The sequence below is a fragment of the Dipodomys spectabilis genome, unplaced genomic scaffold (assembly GCF_019054845.1).
Source record: "Dipodomys spectabilis isolate Male_0828 unplaced genomic scaffold, ASM1905484v1 ptg000009l, whole genome shotgun sequence".
NCBI classification, from domain to species: Eukaryota; Metazoa; Chordata; class Mammalia; order Rodentia; family Heteromyidae; genus Dipodomys; species Dipodomys spectabilis.
In genome coordinates this window covers 18,970,426-18,986,707 of record NW_024870686.1, presented here as the reverse complement: position 1 = coordinate 18,986,707, position 16,282 = coordinate 18,970,426, and positions in this window count along the sequence as shown.

Genomic DNA, 16,282 nt, shown 5'->3' with positions numbered 1-16,282 from the left:
TTTCTCTTTGAGAGAGGTAGGAAGAACCACACACCTCAAATATAAGGTTGTCTGGGGGAACTGAGAAAATCTAGGATTTTGTTCTTCTCCTGTCTTGGTTGGAGCTGACCCTTTCTTGTGGATGATTACCTCCTGTGGGATGGACAGGATTATCAGTTTTTAAAGTCCACAGTGAAGAAAGTAATCAGAAACAGTCAGGCGAAGACCAGGTTCCCAAGCCCCTGGTTGAATAAGTTTGAAACTGAGAACAATCAGTATGAAAGACAATAGAAAGTCAAGGAGAGTGACTGAGAGAGGCACCTTTTGTGTTGATTATGAAGAGGCCATTTGATTCCAGGGAAAGGTGCATTGAATCCAAGAGAACAAAGTTGTTCTTAAAAATCTGCATGCCCAGGTGACAGAAAGGTGAAGACTGGAAGAATAATCATGGAAAGTGGAAGTGAATCATTTTAAAATAGAAGATAGCCAGAATTATAGCAATAAAAATAGGGTCAGAACCTTTGGGGCTAGATGTGGTTTGGGACTCCAAGATCTTGAAATGCTTCCTAGACAAAGGGGACCTAGGACTACAGGAATAGAGTGAAGGTCAAGTTATCACAACTTGTCCGCAGAAAACCAGACAATGAGCTGGATCATGCCTGGATTGATTTTTGACAGGTTTCTCAAAGGAAAGAAATGGAATTTACTCCCTGATTTTCTTTTGAAAAGGGAGGAAAGAATTATAAATCTTTATGGAAGATTCCAATAGGAATCAAACAGCAAAAGAAACCTCACTACCTAACACAGGCAAGGATAAAGGACCCAAAACAGAGGAGGAAAGTTTGGACCATGACTCTCTTTCTGCTTAAAAGAATGCAAGAAGGAAGACCTTTGAGAAGTCACATCATGAGTGACTGCAAAGTGACATATTAAATCTGTGGGTTGCTTTATTAAGTTAAAAGTTAAAAGAAAAAGTAGACCAAATGTATTTTTTAAACTTAACTATTCCACATTTTTTTGTGTTGAAAAAGCAAAACGCACACTAAATTAAGCCTGATTTTGTATATATAAAAAAATTCCTTGGATGACTCCAGTGGTATAGACTAGGGAATTCAGCTCAAAATTTATAGCACTTATATAGAGGGTTTTTCTCCGTATTTCTTATGTTTGTATTGCAGTAATGAAGAAATATGAAAGCCGTCTGGTGACCAAATAATATCTGTAAATTCCCATGGATAAAGCCTCCCCTTTATATTTCAAAGTTATTAAGTTCAAGTCCTGTTATGGTTCTACTTTTATTAGTTTTTTTCCCCATCAATGCAATTATTGATTGATTAATTCTTATTGGCTTTCTAAAGTAGAAAAAAATTATGACTGAAATAAAACACTTCATGGAAAGGATAAAGTCTACATAAAGTGAAAATCTGAGACAAGTGGTAAAGTTTTTATTTTAGCCACCCATCTCTCTGTACAGGGTCCCTGAGACAGAGAGACTTGACTTAAGAAGTCTATCAGAACTAGGATTGCTTGAGTGGGCACCAGTGTTGTTTATCAAGAAGAATGAAATGTGTATAGTCACATTTCTTATTCAGCCCTTTCGTATCCAGCCTTCTGGTCTATGAAAACCAAGTGTCAGGGAAGTCAGATTACTTGCTCAGTATCCCAGCTACAATGATGATATAAAAATCTCTCCCCGCCCCCATCTTTCTTCTCCATTTCTGCAATTCCTGGGTCTATTGTACCAACTTCCTTTTGAAAGCTTCATTGTGTAAAGACCCAGATCTTACATTAAAAATGGAGCATATAAAATACCACTTGCCCAACTTCAGAGGTGCATGCCCCAGGATAAATTGGGTCTGTGTCTGTTGGCAGCATCATCACTCACACAGATGTCAGTCTCTTCTTGAAGCTCATATGTCTCTTGAGTGCACTGCATTGTCTCCCAGGCAACTTCTGTTCTTCCACATTATAGACTCTCTTCAGGGTCAGAAGTCACTGGGGAAACTGTGATCTTAAAGGAGAGCCCACGCAGGGCTGGAATGAAACTGCATATATGAATTAGATCTCATCGGTTAATGTGCCTTATTAGAATACTTAGATTAAAACACGGGACATGACTGTTTGAGGGAAGTCCAACATGGCTGCATTGTGGCAGTTCCATAAGCTCAATCTCAAATGTGTGCCCCAATCCCCACTGGAAAATTTATGCAATGGCAACATTGTTCAAATAGAGGAAGTGATCGTGCTAGGGCACCTCCAATTTGCCAGGCAGGCACTCTTGCCACAAAGCCACACCTCCAACCACAGTGTTCTAATTTCTAAATCGTTTTGTTTTATTCCAATGTAGCCCAGGCTGGCCGCTGACTCACTATCCTCCCACCTCAGCCTCAGAAATGTTGATATTACAGGTGTGCAGCAACATATCTAACTTCATTTATAAATTTTGAAATAAAAAAAAAATGCCCACTTAGCTACTTAACAAAAGCTAGCATACAGATGAAATTTGCAAGTTTTAAATCCAAAAGGCCCAGTTAGTCACTTAACAAAAACTACTGTGCAAGCCAAAATGTTTTGCATGGTGAATATTCCTCAGGGAGGACCTCAATGGCTCCATAGCTATGAGCATATGACCATATAAAAATGATGCTTATGGAAATGAACTCCAAGACATGGAAACAAGAGGGTTTTGTTGTACTGTTTACAGTTATTCCTTTTGTCTTTCTTTTTTTCCCCTTTGGTTTATTCCCTTTTGTTTTTTTTTAATTTCTGTACCCTTTGTCTTGTATATAAATTTAATCTGATTTGGAGAGGGGAAAGGAAATCACAGAAACACCATGTTGGAAATGAACTTTACAACTTGGTGGAAAGGGGAGTCGTGAGGAGGAAAAAATTGGACAAAATGAGGGAGAGGTAATGTTCAAAAGAAATGTACCCATTACCTGACTTATGTAACTGTCACCCTTCTGGACATCACCTTTACCACAAAATTTAAATTAAAAAAAAAAGTTTACCATAAACAGAAGCAAAAAGACCTTGATTGGATTAGATATGCAATCCCTTTACTGTTACAGCAGCAATCGGTTTGAGTTCTCATCTTGTAAAATTCTAAAACCTTTTTCTTTCAAAATTCTTTTTCCTTGTAATGAATTGAGCATAGTAAGAGAAATCTGCTAAGCTCAGCACGAAGTTGTAGACAAGAAATATGCAGCTGGAAGATAAATATTAATGAGAGCTGAGTAGAGAGTCCACACTGTGGTGCCCAAGGAGGCCAGTGGCTTCCAGGCTCCTTCTCGGGCCACGTTCAGTTCCTCATTCCCACCCTCCACAGTCCTCATCTCCTTCAGTGCCCACTCCCTCCACTCTGCCTGTGTACAGCTCACTCACACAGTCTCAGATCTTTTCATGCAGTTTAGCTATCTATCTATCTATCTATCAAGGTATATTTATCTGTTTCTATCTACCTATAGATAGACACTTGTCTTTATCTACATATACTTTTTATAGTACAGATAGATAGGTGTCTATCTATAGGTAGATAGAGACAGAGATAGCTGTAGATGTATGTATATATATATATACATATATATATAGGCAGAGATATAGATACAGATATATAATTCTATAATAATAATATATAATTTAACTCTATGACATACACATCTATGCATCATTATCATCATCATCATCATCACCATCACACTCATGTTTATTTTTAACCTCCTCAGATAGTCTTAGATTCAGGAAAAGGACTTGAGGACTTGAGCTATAGAATGAACACCTGTCATTAGAATGCAATTTCTACAACTTTAGGGGTTTCTATAGCACAAGTCAACATAAATGTTCAAATGTGTTGATACAGAAACTAGAAGAGATTATGAGTTGGTTCTGTGGAGTGAAATAAGTTCCTATCAAAAGTTAATAGGGGGAAGAAAGTCTGAAATCACTTTCATTTCGACAGGTAGAAATTGGAGGGGCCATAAGCTTAAATAGAAGCAAAATGAGAACTCAATAGTTACTCACAGAGGAAAAGATGTCCAAGGTGACACTAGACAAAGTGCAGAGGGAAAAGTCACAAGAGGCGACAAGCTTGGGCTGTAGGGATAAAGCAAGGGTTTGGCATTAGCACAAGGATGACTTCTGCCCTCAGCTTCTGAGCAGGTGCCCTGTGGCAGGAGAGGATGGCATGTGGTGAATCGATCCAGGAGATGGGCTCCATATATTTTCATTATATGCCAGGTGAGATAGCCCATAGGCTGAAATTGTACTTGAGGTCCTACACTGCGGAAGTAGATGGTTATCTGGAGGAGCGGATCACATCCACATTAGACCTTGAACTTTGAGAGAGGTTGACAGAGCTCAGTGGGTCTAGAGACCAGAAAGGACCCATGCTAGGGTCCATAATAAATACCAGTGGGAGCAGAGGAGAAAACAATATGAAAGAGAAGACTGTGGCTAGTGAAGAAATAATAAGAAAACCAGTAAGGGATGATTTCAGAGGAGGGAATTTCAGAGAAGCGATTAAATAGAATGAAATCAGCTGAACCAAAATGGCAAATAAATAAATAAATAAAACGTTGATCAAGAACTAATAGCTACCACTATGTTTTTCAGAAAAAGGGGTCGATAAAAATCTTTCCCTAAATAAAGTTTGTCTGTCACAGGAGAAGAAAAGAAGAAAAAGAAAATTCAGATTCTTCGAATGCATGCTTTGGGAAGGTAGATGTGCAGTGTTAAAAATGAGGGTAACTTTATTCTTTACGAATTTTAAAGAATACCTCCTTTCACAAAGAATGATTAGACACAAGCTACTTCTATTGAGTCAGATGCTTTCCCTGAGAGTAACTTAGCCTCTTCTGGAGATACATTAATCTTTTTCAGTCCCTGGAGCGCCATTAAGTACAGGCAGCAGTAATTTACTAAATTGCATACTCGAAGCCTGAAAGAGTTAATGCGGCTCCAAAAGTGCCTAACATTTACCCAGGGAGTAATTTACACACTGGAAGCATCTGGCTGAATATGGATTCAATTGTTTACTGTACTGTGGGTCTCACAGAAAGGAGGTCACATGCTTTTTCTTATTGAAAAGTTCCGGGGAACAGTTTCTTTCATTTTAAAAAAATATGCACCTACTGCCACATTTTCCTCTGGTAATCTGTTTTTATAGTGCTAAAAAAAGAAAAGATGTTGCAGGAAATAAATTTAGACTGTTTGATTTGCCAAAGCAAACTACTTTATTGTAATGTTACCTTTGTTACCTTGATGTTTGGGGGTTTGCAGGGTTGAGGGATACCTAGAAATTAGTAGGCTTGGGAACTGGTCTTTATTTCCTCTCTGGAAGAGGTCATTCCAGAGATTTGTACAAATGTTTGTGTTTTACCTTTCGGCATGCCAGAATGCTATAATGAACCAATGCTATTTAATAAAGATTTCCAGAAGAGAAAGACTGTCACCCATGAATCAATGCCAAGTTACTGTGTGCTACAGAACATCAGTGCTTGTGTTTAGGAAAGCTGAAATGTTTACAGACATATCTGAGTAGATATCAGGGTTTTTGTTGTTGTGTTATTTATTTTTTATTTCTTTGCATGTAATGTGTCCAGCACCATGGATAGAATAGTATGGCAGGAGAGGGAGCAGTTCACTTGGAAAGATCCAATGGAAAGGATACTGATAAACAAAAAGTACATGGAGAATTCCAGAGTTCATGGAATTCATTTTTGAGATACCTTTTAACTGCCAAGATAATAATACCATTCCCATGATAACTGGTAACCCAAGGCTCAGTCTGTAATTGCATATTCAACTCAAGTAGTTATATTCACCCTCAACATCTTTCTGTCTTAGTGACAGAATTGTTTGATCATTTTTATAAGTATTATATACATTTGCTAAGCCCTTATAGATCTTTTGAAAGACGAGCTCCCTTTTTAAGCCAAAGTTCATTTTACTGTTTCAAAAAGCTTATGAAATACAGTAACCAATTTAAAGCAAGAAATCAAATGTTAGAGAACTTGACTTTTAAATAATAGTCTTATTTATCGACTCTTTTCCCCACTTAATGTCTTAGTCTATTTACTTTTCTACATTCATTAGGATTATTATTATTTTCAGATAAAATAATGTTTACTCTGTCTACTTGGAATAACATATTATGCAGAATGCAAAACACAAATTAACTTTCAAAATAATACATCTTTGTAGTCTCTAGCTGTATTTCTTTTTAAAGAGTCCTTAAAACATGTAGTAAGATGTTTCCTTGGTCTCTACTCTTTGAAAAGAGAATGGGTTTACCACCTTGATTTTCCTATATGAGTATAAAATTCTTACAGATAAGTATAAAATTCTTACATGTAAGAAATGTACTCACTGTCTTGCCCATGTAATTGTAACCCCTCTGCATGGTATTTTCACAATAATAAAAAAAATTCTTACATGGGTGCTAAGAGTGACGGAATTACACTTGAGGCATACCGTCTTCCTTCCCTCACCTTTCTTAGTCTCCTCCCACCCCTGTGGTTTTCCTAAAGCTTTCTGGAGTCTCTCTAATCCTCCTTGGTTCTTTGCATTTTCCTCTGATCTTAGTTACACAACATCACTACAATGCTAAGAAGCCCAGGGCCAACATCCCTCCCTTCCACTCATTCTATTGCTTGTATATTGCATTTAACAATACAAGCAAATACTGGGTTTGCCAGAAATTATCAAAGCACATATCATATCCCCATATTTCATTCACCATAGAATGCAACACAATTTATAAGAAATGTATGTATGCAACAGTCCTGAAAATTAAATACAGGTAGAAATGGTTCTTTCTGTTTCATGGATTTTTTTTTCATTTAATTTTTGGGAAGGATGAAAACTTGGCTTCTCCTTCCTCTCTAGACTTCTTGGGAGTTTTCTAGCCTGCTTTGAATCATGAATTCGGTATTATTTACTCATATTAGGTATATGTGTACTTCACGATATTGCATGTTTGCAAAATCATTTTGCAAATGAGCTTAAACCCTATGTTATTTGCCCATTAACCTAAAGCAAAGTAGGGCAGAATAGTATGTTCTAAAGCAAAGTAATCTCCAGCAAATTATGGGGTAAGAAAATTTAGGACTACTGTGACATTAATGCACTAAAGCATATATTTCAAAAAGAAAGGCCATCATCTCATAGACTTTTTATGGCTGCTTTTTTTGACCAAAAGAAGTCACTTATGCATACCTTTAAATGAAAGAAATGAATTTGACAATGAGCATGTACATTGCCATATGACAGAAATATCTAATTTGCTAGAGAGATTAAGAAAAAGTCTTATAAGAGAGAAGAAAACTAAAAGTATCCAGGAAAACAATGACCACTGTTGCTTGTTACCCTGGCCAGTAGTGACTACTGCCAGTAGGAAGATTTCAGACACAACCTTCAGAAAAGGAAACTATTCATTCAGTCTTACTGCGTTGTGGGTCATTTCTTTCAGAGGCGTGGTTATATCTTAGTACATAAAACCCTGAAAAAGCATTCAGATAATTGCATCATTTTACATGATAATATTCACAAAAGAAGAGTATCAAACACATTTGAACATTCCATACCTCCAGAACTTCATGTCCCTCTCTCTCCTCCCCGGAAACATCCCAAGCTATTATTGTAGCAAATCAGCTCAGAGTCTCCATGGAGGAAGGAAAAAAATAATAATGGACTAATACAGCAATCTCAGGGCATGTACTTTTTATCTGCAAGAAGCTGAGACTGCTTTACTGATATCAGGTCATTAATCATCCCAAGGTAAAATAATCCTCATCTCTGAAATAGGCAGAGATTATTCTCTTGGTTTTGTGAATGAGGGAAGTGGAGCAGAGTTTAAAAGGCCCGCTGAAAACCACATCCTCAGAGCTGGCAACAAAACTGATGATCGACTAAGTCCTAAATCTATGCACCACCCACCCTCGCCTTTTAGTTTTGGCATAAGCAGAACAATGAGAGTACGGTTCACACTGGATAATAGATGTGTCCTAGAAAAATGCTCACAATTCTAATTTTTGTCCAGAAAATTGTATCTTAAACAATGAGCAATGCAGAGAAACCAGATGTGCAGCTTTTTCCATAACATAAATGATCTTTTTATAAAGTGAATGACATTCCATCCTTTATTTTACAACTTTTGATTATGATCTAATGACTGCTTTTTGTAAAGCAACTACATCCTGCAATTCAATGCTTCTCATGGTCCTTATAGGTAAAAGTTCCTTTTCTTCAACTGTTTCTGATTTTCTGTATCCTTTTCTTTGCTCATTTATACATTTTTTTCATATGCCTGATTCCAGAACTGAGCCAACAGTTCTGGTTCTATTCAAACTCTTTGTAAACCCAAAAGCCAAAGTTAAATTCATTGACTGACATTATTTTATTAAGACTCTAATTGGCTAAATGACTATCAATTTCAATTTCTCCTAACTAAAGCATTTTTTCAGTTTTTCTACAGTTTTCATGTTCATTTCCTTTTTTTCCTCTGCTAGCCTCTAACTTTTGCTTCTTGCTGCACTGATGAGAAAAAAAAAACCAACAAATTTTCCTACAATTTCTTTCCTGCTTTCTGAATGTATGCATTCCTCCTATTTTCTTTTTAACTTCAATTTTTATTTTTTTAGGATTTTATTGTAAAAAAATAGTATACAGGGGTTACAGTTACATGAGTAAGGTGATGAGTACATTTCCTATGGAGCATTGTTACATACTCCTTTGTTTTTCCCCTACCATCCCTTCCCTCCAGTTTAATGTTGTTGTCGTTGTTTTGAGACAGAGTCTTGCTATATTCCCCATGCTAGATTGAACTTCCTGGACTCACATAATCTTCCCGCCACAATTCTCTCTTTCCCATAGTAGCTAGGATTACAGGCAAGCCTTCTGCAACTACTTTTTACTTTTCTCCCGAAGAACAAATGATTCAAGGAGGACATTTCTATATGTCCTGAATCCCCCTTCACTCTGAACTTCCTACCATGTTGTCTCATGTATATCCCATAGCTCCAGCATATTTCAACTCTTCCAAATATCCCAGCTTTGTTATTGCCAACGTTTTCAGGAACTTGTGTGATCCCAATCATGATCATTATTGTTTTCTCAAAAGATAACATCCTGGTTTCCAAACCTAGTAGGTTGTTTCCCTAGTTGACAGGGACTAATGTCTCCTCTTCAATGTCTTCTAAATTATCATTGCTGGGGTTTTTAATCTCCATTCTGCTCTGAGTATTTCTTCTCCCCACCTTCACATTCCTTTCTATTTTCTTGCTGATCTATACATAATCCTTTGTATTTCGTTTAAATCTTTTCTCCCTCTGGATACTGTTTTACGGTCTCACCTGCCATTACAGTGTTAGTAATGCTTATTGGGATATAGCATTAATAGTAAACACAAAAAATGAAATGTAGTCATTAACTGGTGATGATAATATATATCCATCAACACAGAAAAGTGTTTATTGGAAGAGTATTGAGTGGAAACAGCTGCATAAATGATATAAAGAAATTTTTGACACTATAAACAGAAGTTATAGTGCAATGGCAAAAAACATTTCCAAGGATTCTATGGTACTTAACAACATTAAATCCATGTTACCAATCCATGTTACCAAATCCATGTAACCAAATCAATTCAGTCTGCAAAATCAAACTCATCAAATTCTAATATGAATCTGGCTCCTTTGCAGTGGCTTTTCTTTAGCTTTCTATTGTTTTCTATTTTGCCCTTGACCTCAAGCTACTCTTCTGGCCATTTCTCCACTGATTTCTCACCCACATCACAGAATTAGGAAGCAGCAAAGTCAATCAGACTGAATGACTCACGATGTCCTGTTCATACAACCATTCCAAACTGACAACCAGAAAGGATGTACAAAGCTTCCTTTGCAATTTGTGAGGGAGTCCAGTAAGATAGAAACCCAACAGAGGCTGAGAGAGGAATAAAAAGCTTCCCTCCCAATTCACCCTCCACTACACCCTGACTTTAGTGCTAAACAATCTTTTTCTCAGTTTGATACAGATTTGAAGGAACTGTGCCTCCCAGTTTCACCTGGGCCATTATTCGCTTCATCCACTTGGCTACAGGTTACAAGCAAAAGCTGAATAACTAGGAACTAGCTCCCTAAATATGCATACATGCATACAGCGCTGGCCTTCAGCTTGCCATTTAAAATGCAGAACTCCAGCAGAATCACTTCTTGGTTTAGTTCTTTGCGGAAATCTCTGTCAGACAACAGCAGAAGGGAAATGTCATAGCTGAAGTACACATTTCTATTTCCCCTTGGCTTGAGTGTGTGTGTGTGTGTGTGTGTGTGTGTGTGTGTGTATTCTCTGTGAATGAACGTTCAAGCCAATGTAATAAGGACAGAAAGAGAAGGAGGGCATGAAACATGGAGCAGGTGGGTAAGGCATTGCCACTGCTGCACAAGCATAGAAGCAACAGAGATGGAGTCATTGCTGAGAACTAGAGAATGCTAAGCTAGGAGATAGACAAAGGGGCGTGGAGAAATGGACACTTGGCTAGTTTAGTAATTACATGGGGTTAAACAAGGAAATGGATTTTTTTAAGTGAGCATCAAAAGAAATTAAAACTCCCAGCCTAATTTCCAAAAGAAATAGGATCTGTCCCCTGCTTCGTGTCCTCCTGCCCTGGGTGCCTTTGCAGCCTCCTTATCTCATTTCACCTAGCTCTTGTCTTCACCGCCATATCTTTTTACTTCTTGAACTTCCTAATGTTCTCTAATTCCTCTCACTTTATTTTATTTTGTCTGTATCCTATTTCCTGCTGTGCTATCATTATCATAGCCCAGTTCTCTCCACAAAATGTAATACATCATCTTAAATCATTCTATTGAAATCATCACCCTCTCTTAGCAAACCCTTACCTGCTAATTCCCCACTAACTCCACTATTCTCTCCTCTGAGGCTTCAAGTCAGCAACAACTCTTTCCATTTTCTCTGCCCATGTGTAATGCAAAAACCTAGTCAGGGAGCAGCAAAATCAGGAGCTTCTGTCTTATATCTTGCCATCATGAACTATTCCGTTCTTGTGGAGAAAGAGGAAGAAGAAGAAGAGAATGAGGAAGAGGAAGAAAATAGAATTGACTGCTATCCAACATTAATTAAAGGTAGACAATGCACCAGATACTATTCTGAATATTTTGCATGAAATTACTCACTTAAATCTCACAAATGGTAAGACAAAATGATGCCACAATCAGTTTATAAATAAAGGAATGAATGCAGATAAGGGAAGTAACTTGCCAGGGTTTTATGACTTTGCTTTTGTAGAGAATGATAATTAGATACCTAAAAGGGAAGCCTGATTTTATTTTTTACAATGCTTTCTCCTGAGGAACTCTGGACACTTTTATTAGTAATGAGCCAATGTAGCAAAACACCTCCCCACCTCCTGAAAACATATGCACAACTAGAATCTTCTAATTTGAGTGTTGTCTATGCATTGAGGTCCTCTTTGGTGGTTATGAAATCTTTGTCTTAGCCTCTTAGTTGAGATCCTTTAACTTACAGTATGAGGCCCAATACCCTTAAGATCCTCAAATACCATGTAAGTGTCAGTTAATTTCATGTGCCCTGTTTATTAGGGGTGGGTCACTGTGATGTCTTTTGAATAGCACTTGTCTGTGACTCTCTCGGAGAAATCAGGGTAAAGCCAACAAGAGCAACAGGGGTGGTGACACTGAGCAACCAAGGACAACTTCCAAGGTAAGAAGGGTTTCCAAAACTCACTCATAGGGACAGGCACTGAAGGAAGAAGCAGCAGCCCAGAGAAAGCTAAGAACCTCTCTCTACCTACAGAAAGAGTGAGAAAGCAAGAAGGATAAGTTCCTATACCAAGTTGTGCATTAGATAAGAGCTGCTTGGGGCTGGGAAGGTGGCTCAGTGGTAGAGCGCTTGCCTTGCATGCTCGAGGCCCTGGGTTCGATTCCTCAGCACCACATAAGCAAAAAGAAAAAAGCCGGAAGTGGCGCTGTGGCTCAAGTGATAGAGTGCTAGCCTTGAGCTGAAGAGCTGAGGGACAGCGCCCAGGCCCAGAGTTCAGGCCCCACGACCGGACCCAAAAAAAAAAAAAAAAAAAAAAAAAAGAGCTGCTTTACAAACTGTTATAAAGTCCTTAGAAACTTCCTTGAACATAGCTGTAAAACCATATAAGCTAACACTTTTCAAAAATCTCATATTTTCCAATATACCAATTCCTGTCCAGGTTTGTGTACTTTTAATTATGTCTAAGGTTTAGATTTTTATTGATATAAAAAGATTAATGTGAGGCCAGACCAGCTGCCTATGTACATAAAGGGATCATTCATATATTGCTACTAGCTCTTTCGTATATTACCATATTACTACATTATGACATTCATATCTTACTACATTACACATTCTAATCATTAGTGATTCTACTAATCTATTTGCATGCAACTATATATACCAGAATGCTCTAAACCAAGAGATCTGTTCCAAAAAGACATGTTTTGGGGTAGCTGCTTTTGAAGCATATACAGAGAAATAACTAGAATAATTAAGAAGTAAATCAGTGTGAATTAGATATAATTTTATACAGAGGTAAATATTTTCATAAGTAATATAGTATTACTAGTATCTGACAGAGTGATGTCCATGCTAAAATCAGCACATGTTCAATTGGAAATACTTCTTCCTGTTATGCACATAAAAATGGCTTGTTATAAAATTATAACTAACCTGTGCTTATCATACATAAAAATACCTCGTTTAATATGCAATGTATAATGCCAAGCAGCTGAAGAAAGGAAGGTTCATGTAGGCTATATATACTTACTGTGTATATATAATTTTATATATTATATATTAACTTATGCATTAGATATAATTAGATATATAAGGATCTTCAGTCCTTACCCAGCCCATTCATATATTATAGTAAAGAAATTTCAATATTCTTAGAAAGATGGCCATCAAATAATTGGAACTTGAAAAGTATCACTGGCAATAGCTATCTTTCACTGAGTAAGCTCAGAGTGCATGCTTTCAATTGAATGCATAGTTCTTAGAATTTGTACCTCATTTTGCATTGCAAAATTATAGTTTTTTAATTCCTTGACTAACAACCCAGTCTTTGATTGGATATGCATTCTAGCCATCAGATTTATAGAAAAAATATTATTTTGAAGTCCAGATACCAGAATATACAAGAGTGATGAAGAGTGACTCTGAGACTATGGAGAATTAGGTGTGAAATCCCAGTTTCGTAGCTTTTCCCTTTGGGTTAATATTGTACAGCAATGAATGGCAGGCAAGGAGGTTTGATCAATAACTGCTTCAGTTAATGGGTGCCCAGCAATAGCCTCTCCCTCTGCTCTAACAATTATAGCCAAAGGAACCTGAATATGACCAACTAATAATAACAAACATTACTATTAAATCATTGCATTCCCTACCTGCGAAAGCCAAGCAGGCAACTTGAAACAAACAGCAGCAGCAGCAACAAAATGAACAAACAGCCACAGCAGCAACAAAATAAACTGTGACATTATTGAGAAAAATATGCTTACAAAATTCACTGAGGGACACGGGCAGATAACGAAGTATCAAATATGGACAACTCACGCAAAAAAATATATACAAATAGGGAAAACTAGATTGTGTTCAGGAAATTTTCAATCATTTGTTATCTCTGGGGTGAGATTGTGTGTGTATGTATGTGTGCATATATGTGTGTGTGTGGCAGGCTTTTGTGTATTAATTTTTTCTAAATGCAGCAGTAAGCATGAATTATGTTCATAAATAGGAAATAATCTGAAAGTAAAAGGACATTCAAATCAAACAGAATATTTGACCAAAAAAAAAAGCTTTACATGAAAGAAGGAAAAAAATATTAAAACTCAACTTCTTAGGAATTAAAAATTGAAAAGATATTTTTCATCCTATTTTTCCCCTTTAGACTAACTCTGTTCCTCCCCATTCACAAATAAGACCAAAACTGGATGCCAGTTTCTGTCTGGGCTTTAGTATGGACTTAAACTAGTCTGCTTTTTTCCATTTCAGTGATCATGGTAGGAAGAGCTGTGGAAATGAGTTATGTAAAAGGTTTCTGCCTAGTTGTTGTTTTAATTAATCTGGGTCCCTGAATGACACACAAGCTTAGTCAGGTGGCATGGAACCTGTCGCTGGTAAGTAATTGGTTTGAACCCAAATGCAGGTCATGATCAAAAGTTGTCACTGTCCAATGGCTACTCATTGGGCCATGTGAAATGGATTGGTGGTCTCGGCCTAATTCCTTATGGACCAGTGTCAGTCTCATGAAAAAGCATTACCTAAAGTAGCACTAATTGGTTGACATTGTCAGCATGAAAGAGTGAATAAAGAGATTGAAATTTTTAAATAGCCTTCAACTTGGCTTGCCAATGGGAATGCCCAGGGCATCATTGAACAGGTTACGTCTGTTGCTTGCCACAATTTGTGGTGGACAGGCAGGAGTTCCAGAGATCTTAACCCAAATCTTTTTCTCAGAAACAGTGGAACTAGAACCGAAGGAAACTGAAACTTTTGTAGACTTCTAATCTTTAGACTTGCCCCTTACACTCTTGCTTTTTACTTAGATGTCTCCAGGGAAATTTGAGCAAAGATATTTTAGCCAAAAGGCAACAGGCTGAAACTGACTCTGCTAAACCTTTATAAAAAAAAAAGTCTCAAATGGAAAGCTAGCTTCATTATTACCAAACAGTGTGTGTTCATCACTTTAATTATAGGAAAAATCGATAGGGCATATAAAAGTACATGGCATATTTTACCTGACATTTGTGCTTGTCCACTTTATTAAGGATGCCTTTGCATCCTTAACACGCTAGAATTTACCAAAAGATGCTGTATCCGAGAGCAAAGATTTCTCTTGCACTCAATTGATCTCGTATCTGTCGCCTTACCATTTCAAATAGCATGTTTTTAGTAAACGAACATGAAAACAAATTAAAAAGGCAATAATGGATGCGTTCTCCCATTAGGGCAACCAGGCAGATTACTAATTCACAAATATTGAAACTAGCACTGATTGAGATGAATGAATTTCTCATAATTTAATAATGTAAATCACCCCAACAGCAGAGACCTCCAGTAACTAGTAGCACTGGAGGAATGACTGTGAATGTCAGCTGATAGATGCTGAACTGAGAATTATTTATTGCCTTGCTCTATTCAAAAATGGTTTCTTCCTTTTATTATATCGATCCTTCATTCTTTGTCTCTTTACCTTTGATATGTTTTAAATAACTTCTCTCTTGTGAAGAAGACAGGGTGCCTGAAATTATGGCAGCCAAATTTTGTAAGTTAATCATTTTTATCAAACATATTTTGACCTATGATGCAATGGGGAGGCAAGGGCTATTTTAAACACATAGTAAATATTACTAGAAATATTCTCAAAAATTATCTTGCCCAAAATCCCTACCTGGTGATATCACTTTATCACACACATCAGCATGGGGAGAAGGAAAGCTTCCTTTCAAAGAAAAAAAATACTCGATAAAATGCCTTTCTATGGAGTTCTTGTCAGATAAAATGCACTACTTACGACATAGTTTTAGTAGCTCCATAATTCCAAACTTCTACCATGAAGCTTCATTAAAGTATATAAATTAGTACGACTGTCAGAGATGGCATTAAGTATTCAATAAGAGTAGACTTAATGCAATTAATAGCAATTAAAATTATACTTTTATGATGTCAGCCACCAGCATTGTAAAGACATAATTGCCTGTAAGGACTTCTGTACCATATTTATCCTCTAAAACTGTCCAATTTATATGAAAAATGCCAAAAACATATCCCATATGGGTACCATTATCTTCTCGGATTTTTAGAAGTAATCTGTCTTATCCAGCCTGTGCACATTAGGCTAATTTGCTTTAATTAGTTTTTTTCTCATTTTGTTAATAGGCATGTTGATGTTAAGTTTTTATTTTGGAGGTACAGATGCTAACTTCACTCATTATGTTCCTATTAAGAGGTCAGTATACTTCAAGATAAGTTGGACTTAGCCACTTAAATACCAACGTTCTTCAAAATACCCGACGATATAGCTTATCGAATTTAAAAACTATATTGCTATTACAGTAATAGTAAGTAACGTGAATTCTAGCTAATTAATTAGTAGTTAAGCATGGACAAAAAACAGTTTCACCATTTCTGCTGTGGCAAGGCATTTCTGTATGGACATAATAAATTAGATAAACTAATGAACTGATTTCAGAAACAGTCATTTGTGACCCCTCAAAGCATCCATAAGGATTGCCATGAA